The sequence below is a fragment of the Arachis hypogaea genome, chromosome 17 (assembly GCF_003086295.3).
Source record: "Arachis hypogaea cultivar Tifrunner chromosome 17, arahy.Tifrunner.gnm2.J5K5, whole genome shotgun sequence".
Lineage (NCBI taxonomy): Eukaryota > Viridiplantae > Streptophyta > Magnoliopsida > Fabales > Fabaceae > Arachis > Arachis hypogaea.
The window spans coordinates 109,172,449-109,188,090 of NC_092052.1; the positions used below are offsets into that span (position 1 = coordinate 109,172,449).

General features: G+C 37.1%; 1 non-coding gene across 1 annotated transcript; it reads left to right on the plus strand.

Annotated features, from left to right (window-relative positions):
• The first annotated feature begins 619 nt into the window (after window positions 1–619).
• LOC112767673 (small nucleolar RNA R71) lies at window positions 620–727 on the plus strand. The gene has a single exon (XR_003185115.1). It is a non-coding gene; the product is annotated as a small nucleolar RNA R71 (small nucleolar RNA).
• Window positions 728–15,642: the final 14,915 nt, after the last annotated feature.

A 15,642-nucleotide genomic window follows, 5' to 3' on the forward strand; every position in this document is an offset into this window, starting at 1 on the left:
CATTCATGAAGCTCACAGTGGCCTTGGATAGATCAGAGACTAGATTTGCTAAATTAGAAGCATTTTGTTCAGAGTTCTCTGTCTGTTGCTGAGTGGATGATGGAAAAGGTTTATTATTGTTAAACCTGTTTCTTCCACCATTATTAAAGCCTTGTTGAGGCTTTTGATCCTTCCATGAGAAATTTGGATGATTTCTCCATGATGAGTTATAGGTGTTTCCATAAGGTTCACCTAAGTAATTCACCTCTGCTATTGCAGGGTTCTCAGGATCATAAGCTTCTTCTTCATAAGAAGCCTCTTGAGTACTGTTGGATACAGCTTGCATTCCATGCAGACTCTGAGAGATCATATTGACTTGCTGAGTCAATATTTTATTCTGAGCCAATATGGCATTCAGAGTATCAACTTCAAGAACTCCCTTCTTCATAGGAGTCCCATTACTCACAGGATTCCTTTCAGAAGTGTACATGAACTGGTTATTAGTAACCATGTCAATGAGTTCTTGAGCTTCTGCAGGCGTTTTCTTTAGGTGAATGGATCCACCTGCAGAAGTGTCCAGTGACATTTTTGATAGTTCAGATAAACCATCATAGAATATATCCAGGATGGTCCATTCTGAAAGCATGTCAGAAGGACACTTTTTGGTCAACTGTTTGTATCTTTCCCAAGCTTCATAGAGGGATTCACCTTCTTTCTGTCTGAAGGTTTGAACATCAGCTCTAAGCTTGCTCAGCTTTTGAGGAGGAAAGTACTTGGCTAAGAAAGCCGTGACCAGCTTATCCCAAGAGTTCAGGCTGTCTTTGGGTTGAGAATCTAACCATAATCTAGCTCTGTCTCTTACAGCAAAGGGGAAAAGTATGAGCCTGTAGACTTCAGGATCTACTCCATTAGTCTTAACAGTATCACATATCTGCAAGAATTCAGTTAAGAACTGAAGAGGATCTTCAGATGGAAGTCCGTGAAACTTGCAGTTCTGCTGCATCAGAGAAACTAATTGAGGTTTCAGCTCAAAGTTGTTTGCTCCAATGGCAGGAATGGAGATGCTTCTTCCATGTAAATTGGAATTAGGTTCAGTAAAGTCACCAAGCATCTTCCTTACATTATTATTATTTTCGGCTGCCATCTCCTCTTCCTATTCAAAAATTTCTGAAAGGTTATCTCTGGATTGTTGTATTTTAGCTTCTCTTAGTTTCCTTTTCAGAGTCCTTTCAGGTTCTGGATCTGCTTCCACACGAATGTTCTTGTCCTTGCTCCTGCTCATATGACAAAGAAGAGGGCACAGAAAAAATAATAATAATAATATGGATCCTTTATACCACAGTATAGGGATCCCTTTGTGAGTGGAAGAAAAGAGGGAGACAAAGAGTGTGATGTAAAGAAAGAAACACAACTGTGAGGATGGCAGAGATGTGAGATGAGATGTTAGTAGATGAATAAATAAATAGAATGAGATGAGAGAGGGAGAATTTTTCGAAAAATATTTTTGGAAAAGAGTTAGTGATTTTTGAAAATGGTTTTTGAAAAATGTTTGTATTTTTCGAAAATTTTTAAAATCAAAAATAAAAATAAGAATAATTAGTTAATTAAAAAGAAATTTTTGAAAAAGAGGGAAGATATTTTCGAAAATTAGAGAGAGAGAGTTAGTTAGGTAGTTTTGAAAAAGTTAAGAAACAAACAAAAAGTTAGTTAGTTAGTTGAAACAAATTTTGAAAAGATAAGAAGTTAGGAAGTTAGAAAAGATATTTTGAAATCAAATTCTTGAAAAAGGTAAGATAAGAAGATATTTTAGAAAAGATATGATAGAAATTAGTTTTTGAAAAAAGATTTGATTTTTAAAATTACAATTAATGACTTGATTCATAAGAAATCACAAGATATGATTCTAGAACTTAAAGGTTGAATCTTTCTTAACAAGCAAGTAACAAACTTCAAATTTTTGAATCAAAACATTAATTGATTATGTTATTTTCGAAAATTTGATATAAAAATAAGAAAAAGATTTTTGAAAAATATTTTTGGAATTTTCGAAAATAACTAAGAATTTTGAAAAAGATTTGATTTTTGAAAAAGATTTTGAAAAAGATAAGATTTTCAAATTGAAAATTTGATTTGACTCATAAGAAACAACTTGATTTTAAAAATTTTTGAAAATGTCAACTCAAATTTTCGAATTTGATGAGAGAAAAAAGGGAAAGATATATTTTTTTTTATTTTTGAATTTTTATGATGAGAGAGAAAAAACACTAAAAAGATGCAATGCATGAAATTTTTAGATCAAAACATGTGATGCATGCAAGAATGCTATGAATGTCAAGATGAACACCAGGAACACTATGAATGTCAAGATGAACATCATAGACACAATTTTGAAAAACTTTTAATGCAAAGAAGACATGCAAGACACCAAACTTAGAATTCTTTAATGCTCAGACACTAAGAATTCAAGAATGCATATGAAAAACAAGAAAAGACACAAAACAAAAAATCATCAAGATCAAACAAGAAAACTCACCAAGAACAACTTGAAGATCATGAAGAACACTATGAATGCATGAAATTTTCGAAAAATGCAAGATGCACATGCAATTGACACCAAACTTATAACATGACTCAAGACTCAAACAAGAAACAGAGAAATATTTTTGATTTTTATGATTTTCTAAATTTTTTTTTGGATTTTTTTCGAAAATTAATTGAAAAAGGAAAATAAGGATTCCAAAATTTTTAACATGAATTCTAGGAATCTTGCATTCTTAGTCTAAAGCTTCAGTCCAGGAATTAGACATGGCTCACTAGCCAGCCAAGCTTTCAATGAAAGCTCCGGTCTAAAACACTAGACATGGCCAATGGCCAGCCAAGCTTCAGCATGTAATTCAGACATGACACGCCTGACATACTCATTCCCAAAGGAATTAGACATGGCTTTACAGCGAGCCAGGCTTCAACATGCTTCATGAAACCCTAGATTTCATTCTTAAAAATTTTGAATAAAATTTTTGAAAACATTTTTGTTTTTTTCGAAAACAGATGAGAAAATTTTAGAAATATTTTTGAAAAATTTTTGAAAATAAAATAAAAAGAAAATTACCTAATCTGAGTAACAAGATGAACCGTCAGTTGTCCAAACTCAAACAATCCCCGGCAACGGCGCCAAAAACTTGGTACGCGGAATCGTGATTACACTTTAATTATGTAAAATTCATTGCTCTTTCTTTCCCTAGTAATGGCGCCAAAAACATGATGCCAAGACCATGGTTCACAACTCCGTGTAACTAACCAGCAAGTGCACTGGGTCGTCCAAGTAATACCTTACGTGAGTAAGGGTCGAATCCCACGGAGATTGTTGGTATGAAGCAGCTATGGTCACCTTGCAAATCTCAGTTAGGCGGATATAAATGATAATGGTGTTTCGAATTTAATATAATAAAATAGGGATAGAGATACTTATGTAATTCATTGGTAGGAATTTCAGATAAGCGAATGGAGATGCTTTCGTTCCTCTGAACCTCTGCTTCCTGCTATCTTCATCCAATCAGTCTTACTCCTTTCCATGGCTGGCTTTATGTGATACATCACCATTGTCAACGGCTACTTGGTCATCTCTCAAATGATCCAATGCCCTGTCACGGCACGGCTGATGAGATATTTTGATGAGAAACGAATTTCTACCAAAACACCCAAAACTAACCGGCAAGTGTACCGGGTCGTATCAAGTAATAAAAACTCACGGAAGTGAGGTCGATCCCACAGGGATTGAAGGATTGAGCAATTTTAGTTTAGTGGTTGATTTAGTCAAGCGAATCAAGTGTTGGTTGGGTGATTTGTGATTTGCAGAATGTAAATTGCATGGAATTAAAGAGAGCGGGAAAGTAAATTGCTGAAACTTAAAGGACAAGAAATTAAATGACAGAAACTTAAAGTGCAAGAAATGTAAATTGCAGAATCTTAAAATGCAAGAAATGTAAATTGCTTGAAAAGTAAAGGGGATTGGGATGAGGATTTGCAGAATTTAAACAAGGGAAAACTAAATTGCATCAAACAGAAGAGGAAAAGGGAGTTGGGATTGAACCGGATCATATAACAGCAAAGTAAATGAACAATGAAAGCATTAAACAGAGAATTGAAATGAGAATTTAGATCTCAGGACCCAGAGACTAGAAAACCAAGTCTAGATCTCAATGCCTTCCTAGATCCCACAAGAACAATAGCAAGGAAATTGTAAATTGCAAAGAAAAGAGATGAAGATCAAGTAACAGAAACAGAAATGCTAATTCAATTAACAGTAAAGGAAACAGAGAGATCCAAGATTGAGATTGAAACAGAATTTCTTCAATTCTCCAATCCAAGATCCAAGACAAAAGTCAAATGAAATTGAAAGCAATGAAAGCAAGAAATTAAAGTTCACTCAAGTTCAAAAGCTCTTCGAAAACTATTATGAAAATTCTAAAAGGAAAGCTCTAAAAGAAAACTCTCCAGCCAAAGCTCCCCAAAAAAAGCTCTCTAAACAAATTGAATTCTATCCTATTTATACACTTTCCAAAATGATCTTCAAGCCTTGAGTTGGGCCTTTGTTCTTGGTGGAATTGGGTTGAAAGAGGCCTTGGTTGATTGCTCTTGAAGATTGAAGAAGAACCGAAGTGAACCAATTGAACCGGAAATGGAGTTAGCCAACATTGGTCTTCAACGTTAGGGTCAAAGTTAGGGGTCTAACTTTGACCCTAACTTTTCATATCAGCAAACCACATTCTTCTGGTTTAGACGTTGGCGCCAACGTTAGGGGTCTAACTTTGACCCTAACGTTGGCCTTGCTTGGTATGATTGGTGCCAACGTTAGCCTCCACGTTAGGGGGCTAACGTTGGCGCAAACGTTGCCTACTCCCCCATTGTGATTTAAGTGCCAACGTTAGCCTCCAAGTTAGGGGGCTAACGTTGGCGCAAACGTTGGTAGCCCAGGGAGAAACTCTCAAGTTCCAACGTTAGCCTCCAAGTTAGGGGGCTAACGTTGGAGCTAACGTTGGCTACTTCCAAAGAGTGATTCATATGCCCAACGTTAGCCTCCAAGTTAGGGGGCTAACGTTGGGGCTAACTTCATGCAACCCGGTTCAATTTTCACTTATTCCATTGTCCTCTCTTCACTCCTAGCCATTCCTCTTTGCTTCAACCTTTCTCCAAGCCTTCTTCACCTATCATTGATCAACCAAACTAATCAAAGTTTTGCTCAAAATCATGAGGTATTCAATCTTCCACAATATGCAACAAATATAGTTCAAAACCTCATGAAATGGCATGAATTCACATATGGTTGGTTCAATCAAGGGAAACATGAAAATCTACTCAATTAGCTTGCTTGTAGCTTAAGAAAGTGCATAATTCTAATGAAAACAAAAGAAAAAGACTAGCTAAAATGGGCTAAGATGACTTGTCATCAACGGCTAATCGTCTGGAGGCATCACCCTTGTCAATGGCTTCATCTTATCCTCTCAGTAAAAATGATCAACGCACCCTGTCACGGCACGGCTATTCATCTGTCGGTTCTCGATCATGCTGGAATAGGATTTACTATCCTTTTGCGTCTGTCACTAACGCCCCGCAATCGCGAGTTTGGAGCTCGTCATAGTCATTCATTCATTGAATCCTACTCGGAATACCACAGACAAGGTTTAGACTTTCCAGATTCTCTTGAATGTCGCCATCATTCTAGCTTACGCCACGAAGATTCTGATTAAGAGATCTAAGAGATATTCATTCTAGCTTATTTCATGTAGAACGAAAGTGTTTGTCAGGCACGTGTTCATAGGGGAGAATGGTGATGAGCGTCACACATAATCATCACCTTCATCACGTTCTTGGGTGCGAATGGATATCTTAGAAGCGAAATAAGATGAATTGAATAGAAAACAGTAGTACTTTGCATTAATCTTTGAGGAACAGCAGAGCTCCACACCTTAATCTATGGAGTGTAGAAACTCTACCGTATGAAAATACATAAGTGAAGGTCCGGGCATGGCCGAGATGGCCAGCCCCCAAAACGTGATCACAGGATCAAAATACAATCCAGGATCCAGGATGGTCAAAAAGACTAGTAAAAGGTCCTATTTATAATAAACTAGCTACTAGGGTTTACATGAGTAAGTAATTGATGCATAAATCCACTTTCGGGGCTCACTTGGTGTGTGTTTGGGCTGAGCTTGAGTGTTGCACGTGTAGAGGTCTTTCTTGGAGTTGAACGCCAGCTTTTGTGCCAGTTTGGGCGTTCAACTCTGGTTTTGGCTCCTTTTCTGGCGCTGGACGCCAGATTTGGGCAGAAAGCTGGCGTTGAAAGCCAGTTTACATCGTCTATTCTTGGCCAAAGTATGGACTATTATATATTGCTGGAAAGCCCTGGATGTCTACTTTCCAACGCAATTAGAAGCGCGCCATTTCGAGTTCTGTAGCTCCAGAAAATCCATTTTGAGTGCAGGGAGGTCAGAATCCAACAGCATCAGCAGTCCTTCTTCAACCTCTGAATCTGATTTTTGCTGAAGTCCCTCAATTTCAGCCAGAAAATACCTGAAATCATAGAAAAACACACAAACTCATAGTAAAGTCAAGAAATGTAAATTTAACATAAAAACTAGTGAAAACATCCCTAAAAGTAACTAGATCCTACTAAAAACATACTAAAAACAATGTCAAAAAGCGTATAAATTATCCGCTCATCACCTCCTAAAGAAACTATTAAGATACCGGATGGAAAAGATTTAGAAGTTGAAGTAACACCCTATAAAGATAGTAATGCAGAAGGAAATATAGAAAAAAGAGATATTAAGAAATTACATCAACAACTAAACTTTACTAATACCATGTTAGATATAATGAAAAATCAATTAGGAAGAATGGAAAATATCGAAAAAACTATTAAGGTAGAAAAACCTATAGAAAAACCTATATATAAATTACAGAGTTTAGATAATATTAATCTAAAATCTAAAGTAGAGGCAGAAGTTGAAGAACTAAAAGAAAAACTTAGAAGTATTAGTCTAGGAAAAATGACGATTAATACCTTACAAAAGGAAGAAGAGTTAGAAATAAATAAAATATCTCATAAAAAAGATTTTCCCAAAACAAGAAATTATTATCTTAGGCCATCACCAGTAGATATAGGCTTAGAAGAGAGAACACAATTAGTACAAAATAGTTTCTCAGGATCAGATTTAGTAGAATGGAATATAGATGGATTAAGTGAACAAGCCATTTTAGATCAAATGTGTAATATGACTATGGCTGCAACTGCCTATAAGATGAGAAAAGCTTCCGATAAAGAAGCAGCAATCATGATAACTCAAGGATTTACAAGACAATTAAAAGGATGGTGGGATAATTTTCTCAGCATCTAAGAAAAAGAATTAATTATTAATAGCATTAAATAAGAAGATCAGTCACCAGATACTACATCCACATTAATATATACCATTATTAAAATTTTTGTAGGAGATCCAAGTACTTTTAAAGATAGGATAGGAACCCAATTAATGAATTTAAGATGTCCAACCATGTCTGATTATAGATGGTATAAAGATGTCTTTATCTCAAAAGTTATGATAAGAGATGATGCACATGCACCTTTCTGAAAAGAAAGATTCGCAGCACCTTTACCAAAATTATTCTCTGAAAAAGTATTACAAAAACTACAAATACAGTTTAGGACCCAGATTCCCTATAACTCATTAACCTTTGGACAACTGCATAATATAATAGTACAAACAGGTATAGAAGTATGCACAGATACCAAGATACAACAAAAAATAAAACAAGAAGCTATCATGGGAAAAAGAGAACTTGGCACGTTTTGTTATCAATATGGAATAACTCCAGAAAAAGCACCCAATGGTCAACATAAAGTTAAAAAGAGAAAATTCTATAGGAAACCTAAATATAATATAGATAAACATGTTTATTATGAACATAAACATTATAGAAAAGCCTATAAAACCCCTAAAGGAAAACCAAAATCTTCTAATAAGAAAAAATAAGTAACATGTTGAAAATGTAAAAAACAAGGACATTGTGCTAATAAATGTACAACAGAACAGAAGATAAATAAGATAGAAAATAAAGAAATTAAACACGCTTTGACAGCCATATTAATTAACTCAAAATAAGAAGAAGAATCAATTTATGAGAACTCTTCCGAGACTGAAGATTACTTTATTCAACAATCAGACCTTATGTCAGAAGAAGAAAGCTCAGAAGGAAATAGTGAAAAAGAGGAACAGAATAATTGTTTAGGAATAGGATTATGTAACTGTAGAAATTGTGAAAAAACTGTAAATATTTTAATTAGAGAACAAACTTCTACATTAGTCAAAATAATTGACAAGTTAGAAGATACCCGATTAAGAGATTAGTTCATAAAACAATTAGCTGGATTAGTTAAAAAAGAAGAAGAAAGTAAGCAAGAAATAAGACCAATAGAAATAAAAGAGATTTATAACCGTTTTAAAAACCCACAAGAAGAAGTCTTTCTTAATTCTCTTACAGAGGAGATAAAAAAGTTAAAGAGAGAAGTTTCAGAATTAAAACAACAAAATATCAATATGGACTATAGATTACTAAAAATAGAAGGAGAAAATATAATAAAAATACAAGAACAAACTTTGCAAAATAATAAAACAGAAGAAACTAGTAACATAATAATTCCTGAAAATTATATTAACATGGGACAAGAAAATTACATAAATATACTAACTTTATTAGTAAGCCAAAAGTGGTTCACTACAATAAACTTAATTGTAGGAGAAGAAAAATTTGATTTTATAGCTATGGTAGATTCAGGAGCTGATGTTAATTGTATACAAGAAGGGTTAATACTTACAAAATACTATGAAAAAACTACAAAAAATGTTCTAAAAGCAGAAAACGACAGAATGACTATAGACTATAAATTATCTAAAGCAAAAATTTGTATAAATCAAGTATGTTTTACCACTACATTCTCTTTAGAAAGACACATATCTCATCAAGTCATACCAGGAAATCCTTTTACTTTATTATTATATCCCTTTAATGTAGACATCGATGGAATAACTTGTGTAAGAATCCCCAATCATCCTGTTCATTTTGAATTTCTCACTAGACCAAAGCAACATGAGCTTAATATGTTACAACACCTATCTACACAAGTTAATGTTATGGAAAAAGAAATGAAGTCAATTAACTATTTAAACCAAGAGAAAATTTTACAACATCTTCCAATCCAAATTAATGTTATAGAAAAAAAAACAAGACAAATTAATTATTTAAATTAAGAAGTTATGTACAAAAGAATAGAAGAACAATTACAAACTCCTGAAATACAAAATAAAATAAAAGGAATTGAAGAAAAGATTAAAAAATAACTATGTAGCTGGTGCACGAAATTGTGATCTCAATGGCGCCAACAACTTGGTACGCACAATCGTAATCTCAACTCTTTTTCACAACTCCGCACAACTAACCAGCAAGTACACTGGGTCTTCCAAGTAATACCTTACGTTAGTAAGGGTCAATCCCACAGAGATTGTCGACTTGAAGTAAGCTATGGTCATCCTTGTAAATCTCAGTCAGGCGGATTCAAATGGTTATAAAGTTTTGATAATTAAAATATAAATAAAATATAAAATAAGATAGAGATACTTATGTAATTCACTGGTGGAAATTTCAGATAAGCGTATGGAGATGCTTTGTTACTTCTGAACCTCTGCTTTCCTATTGCCTTATTCCAACCATGCGTTACCTCCTTCCATGGCAAGCTGTATGATCCTCTCGGATGAAAACAAATCCATATGCGTTGTCACCGCACGGCTAATCATCTGTCGGTTCCCGCTAGCGTCGGAATAAGACCATTGTCCTTTTGCACACTATCACTTGTGCCCCACATTCGCAGGTTTGAAGCTCGTCACAGTCATCCCTTCTTGGATCCTACTCGGAATACCACAGACAAGGTTTTAGACTTTTTGGATTCTAGGAATGGCTGCCAATAATTCTAGCCTATACCACGAAGGTTCTAATCTTAGATTAGAAACCCAAGAGAATATATGGTGCACGAATTATGAATCACACTTTTCACAACTCGTACCACTGACCAGCAAGTGCACTGGGTCGTCCAAGTAATACCTTACGTGAGTAAGGGTCGAATCCCACGGAGATTGTTGGTATGAAGCAAGCTATGGTCACCTTGCAAATCTCAGTCAGGCGGATATAAAACAGTTATGTGGTTTTCGAATATTAATTAATAAAATAGGGATAGAGATACTTATGTAACTCATTGGTAGGAATTTCAGATAAGCGAATGGAGATGCTTTTCGTTCCTCTGAACCTCTGCTTTCCTGCTATCTTCATCCAATCAGTCTTACTCCTTTCCATGGCTGGCTTTATGTGATACATCACCACTGTCAATGGCTACTTTCGGTCATCTCTCGGGAAAATGATCCAATGCCCTGTCACGGCACGGCTAATCGTCTGGAGGCATCACCCTTGTCAATGGCTTCATCTTATCCTCTCAGTGAATAATATGCTCACGCACCCTGTCACGGCACAGCTATTCATCTGTCGGTTCTCGATCATGCTGGAATAAGATTTACTATCCTTTTGCGTCTGTCACTAACGCCCTGCAATCGCGAGTTAGGAGCTCGTCACAGTCATTCAATCATTGAATCCTACTCGGAATACCACAGACAAGGTTTAGACCTTCCGGATTCTCTTGAATGCCGCCATCATTCTAGCTTACGCCACGAAGATTCTGGTTAGGAGATCTAAGAGATATTCATTCTAGCTTAATTCATGTAGAACAGAAGTGTTTGTCAGGCACGCGTTCATAAGGGAGAAGGATGATGAGTGTCACACATAATCATCACCTTCATCACGTTCTTGGGTGCGAATGGATATCTTAGAAGCGAAATAAGAAGAATTGAATAGAAAACAGTAGTACTTTGCATTAATCTTTGAGGAATAGCAGAGCTCCACACCTTAATCTATGGAGTGTAGAAACTCTACCGTATGAAAATACATAAGTGAAGGTCCAGGCATGGCCGAGATGGCCAGCCCCCAAAACGTGATCAAAGGATCATAAGGTAATCCAAAGATGCCTAATACAATAGTAAGAGGTCCTATTTATAATAAACTAGCTACTAGGGTTTACATGAGTAAGTATTTGATGTATAAATCCACTTCCGGGGCCCACTTGGTGTGTGTTTGGGCTGAGCTTAAGTGTTGCACATGCAGAGGCCATTTGTGGAGTTGAACGCCAGTTTTTGTGCTAGTTTGGGCGTTCAACTCTGGTTTTGGATCCTTTTCTGGCGCTGGACGCCAGATTTGGGTAGAAAGCTGGCGTTGAACGCCAGTTTACGTCGTCAATTCTTGGCCAAAGTATGGACTATTATATATTGCTGGAAAGCCCGGGATGTCTACTTTCCAACGCAATTGGAAGAGCGCCATTTCGAGTTCTGTAGCTCCAGAAAATCCACTTTGAGTGCAGGGAGGTCAGAATCCAACAGCATCAGCAGTCCTTTTTCAATCTATGAATCTGATTTCTGCTCAAGTCCCTCAATTTCAGCCAGAAAATACCTGAAATCACAGAAAAACACACAAACTCATAGTAAAGTCCAGAAATGTGAATTTAACACAAAATCTATTAAAAACATCCCTAAAAGTAACTAGATCCTACTAAAAACATACTAAAAACAATGTCAAAAAGCGTATAAATTATCCGCTCATCACAACACCAAACTTAAATTGTTGCTTGTCCCCAAGCAACTGAAAATCAAAATAGGATAAAAAGAATAGAATATACTATAAATTCCAAACTATCAATGAAACAGAGCTTCAATCATATGAGCGGGACTTATAGCTTTTTGCCTCTTGAATAGTTTTGGCATCTCACTTTATCCATTGAGGTTCAGAATGATTGGCATCTATAGGAACTTCAGATTTCGAATAGTGTTATTGACTCTCTTAGTTCAGTATGATGATTCTTGAACACAGCTTCTTTATGAGTCTTGGCCGTGGCCCTAAGCACTTTGTTTTCCAGTATTACCACCGGATACATAAATGCCACAGACACATAATTGGGTGAACCTTTTCAGATTGTGACTCAGCTTTGCTAAAGTCTCCAATTAGAGGTGTCCAGGGTTCTTAAGCACACTCTTTTTTTTGCTTTGGACCTTGACTTTAACCGCTCAGTCTCAAGTTTTCACTTGACACCTACACGCCACAAGCACATGGTTAGGGACAACTTGGTTTAGCCGCTTAGACCAGGATTTTATTCCTTTAGGCCCTCCTATCCACTGATGCTCAAAGCCTTGGGATCCTTTTTATTTGCCCTTGCCTTTTGGTTTTAAGGGTTATTGGCTTTTTGCTCTTGCCTCTTGGTTTTAAGAGCTTTTGGCTTTTTCTGCTTGCTTTTTCTTTTTCTTTCTAATTTTTTTTTCGCCTATTTTTTTTCTATTTTTTTCTACAAGCTTTGTTCTTTGCTGCTTTTTCTTGCTTCAAGAATCATTTTTATGATTTTTCAGATTATCAAATAACATGTCTCCTAGTCATCATTCTTTCAAGAGCCAACATATTTAACATTCTTAAACAACAACTTCAAAAGACATATGCACTGTTCAAGCATACATTCAGAAAACAAGAAGCATTGTCACCACATCAATATAATTAAACTAAGTTCAAGGATAAATTCAAAACTCATGTACTTCTTGTTCTTTTGATTTAAAACATTTTTTTTTAAGAGAGGTGATGGATTCATAGGACATTTATAACTTTAAGACATAGTTACTACTACTAATGATCATGTAATGAAGACACAAACATAGATAAGCACATAACATAGAAAATGAAAAACAGAGAAAGTAAGAACAAGGAATGAGTCCACCTTAGTGATGTCCTTGAGCTCTTCTATGTCTCTTCCTTGTCTTTGCTGCTCCTCCTTCATTGCTTTTAGATCTTCTCTGATTTCATGAAGGATGATGGAGTTCTCTTGATGTTCCACCCTTAGTTGCTTCCAATAATTGTGTGGAAGAAAATGTATCCCCTGAGGTATCTCAGGGATCTCTTGATTTGCAGTCAAATGTTCTACCACTGAGCTATAGACCCTTGATGGAAGCTTTTGTCTTCCCTTTCCTCTTTCTAGAGGCTTCTCTGGCCTTAGGTGCCATCAATGGTTATGTAAAAAAAACAAAAAAGCTATGCTTTTTACCACACCAAACTTAGAATGTTGCTCGCCCTCGAGCAAAAGAAGAAAGAATAGAAGAATAAGAAGAAGATATGGAGGAGATGGAGGGAGATGTGTATTCGGCCATATGGGTGGGATTGGGTAGGAAAGAGATGTTGAATTTTGAAGGAAAGTGGGTGTTTGGATGTGAGTGGTAAAGAGTTAATAGGGAAGAGTGTTTATTGGGAATAGAGGATGATTGAGAAGAGAGAAGAGAGTGAGTGGAGGTAGGTGGGGATCCTGTGGGGTCCACAGATCCTGAGGTGATTCTGTGAGGTCCACAGATCTTGAGGTGTCAAGGCATTTACATCCCTGCACCAATTTAGGCATGCAAAATGCCCTTGCACACAACTCTGGGCGTTCAGCGCCAGGTTGGTGCCCATTTTGGGCGTTCAACACCCATTTGCTGCCATTTCTGGCGTTGAACGCCAGAACCATGCTTGTTCTGGGCGTTCAGCGCCAGGATGCTCCCATTCTGGGCGTTCAGCGCCAGAACTATGCTCTGTTCTGGCGTTTGAACGCCAGACAGATGCTCCTCCAGGGTGTGATTTTTCTTCTGCTGTTTTTGATTCCGTTTTTGAATTTTTTGTTTATTTTGTGACTCCACATGATCATGAACCTAAGAAAACATGAAAAACAATAAAAATAAGAATTAGATAAACATTGGGTTGCCTCCCAACAAGTGCTTCTTTAATGTCAATAGCTTGACAGTGGGTTCTCATAGAGCCTCACAGATGTGCAGAGCTTTGTTGAGACTCTCCAACACCAAACTTAGAGTTTGGATATGGGAGTTCAACACCAAACTTAGAGTTTGGTTGTGGCCTCCCAACACCAAACTTAGAGTTTGACTGTGGGGGCTCTGGTTGACTCTGCTTGGAGAGAAGCTTTTTCTGCTTCCTCTCCATGGTTGCAGAGGGAGATCCTTGAGTTTTAAACACAAGGGAGTTCTCATTCCATTGAAGGAATATTTCACCTCTGTCAACATCAGTCACAGCTCTTGCTGTGGCCAGGAAAGGTCTTCCTAGGATGATGGATTCATCCTCTTCCTTTCCAGTATCCAGGACTATGAAATCAGCAGGGATGTAAAGGCCTTCAACCTTTACTAACACGTCCTCTACTTGTCCATAAGCCTGTTTTCTAGAGCTGTCTGCCATCTCTAATGAGATTTTAGCAGCTTGCACCCCATAGATTCCCAGTTTCTCTATTACAGAGAGGGGCATGAGGTTTATTCCTGAACCAAGGTCACACAGAGCCTTAAAGATCATGGTGCCTATGGTACAAGGTATTATGAAATTTCCAGGATCCTGTCTCTTCTGAGGCAATGTCAGTTGATCCAGATCACTTAGTTCATTGATGAACAAGGGAGGTTCAACTTCCCAAGTATCAATGCCAAATAGTTTGGCATTCCGCTTCATGATTGCACCAAGAAACTTGGCAGTTTGCTCTTCAGTAACATCCTCATTCTCTTCAGAAGAGGAATACTCATCAGAGCTCATGAAGGGCATAAGGAGGTTCAATGGAATATCTATGGTCTCTAGATGAGCCTCAGAGTCCTTTGGTTTCTCAGAGGGAAGCTCCTTATTGACCACTGGACGTCCTAGGAGGTCTTCCTCCTTGGGATTCACGTCCTCTCCTCTCCTTACAGGTTCGGCCATGGCGCTTATGTCAATGGCCTTGCACTCTCCTTTTGGGTTCTCTTCTGTATTGCTTGGGAGAGTACTAGGAGGGATTTCAGTGATCCTTTTACTCAGCTGGCCCACTTGTGCTTCCAGATTTCTAATGGAAGACCTTGTTTCATTCATGAAACTTACAGTGGCCTTAGATAGATCAGAGACTAGATTTGCTAAATTAGAAGCATTTTGTTCAGAGTTCTCTGTCTGTTGCTGAGTTGATGATGGAAAAGGCTTGCTATTGCTAAACCTGTTTCTTCCACCATTATTAAAGCCTTGTTGGGGCTTTTGATCCTTCCATGAGAAATTTGGATGATTTCTCCATGTTGAGTTATAGGTGTTTCCATAAGGTTCACCTAAGTAATTTACCTCTGCTATTGCAGGGTTCTTAGGATCATAGGCTTCTTCTTCAGAAGATGCCTCTTGAGTACTGTTGGATGCAGCTTGCATTCCATGCAGACTCTGAGAGATCATATTGACTTGCTGAGTCAATATTTTATTCTGAGCCAAGATGGCATTCAGAGTATCAACTTCAAGAACTCCCTTCTTCATAGGCGTCCCATTACTCACAGGATTCCTTTCAGAAGTGTACATGAACTGGTTATTAGCAACCATGTCAATGAGTTCTTGAGCTTCTGCAGGCGTTTTCTTTAGGTGAATGGATCCACCTGCAGAAGTGTCCAGTGACATATTTGATAGCTCAGATAAACCATCATAGAATATATCCAGGATGGTCCATTCTGA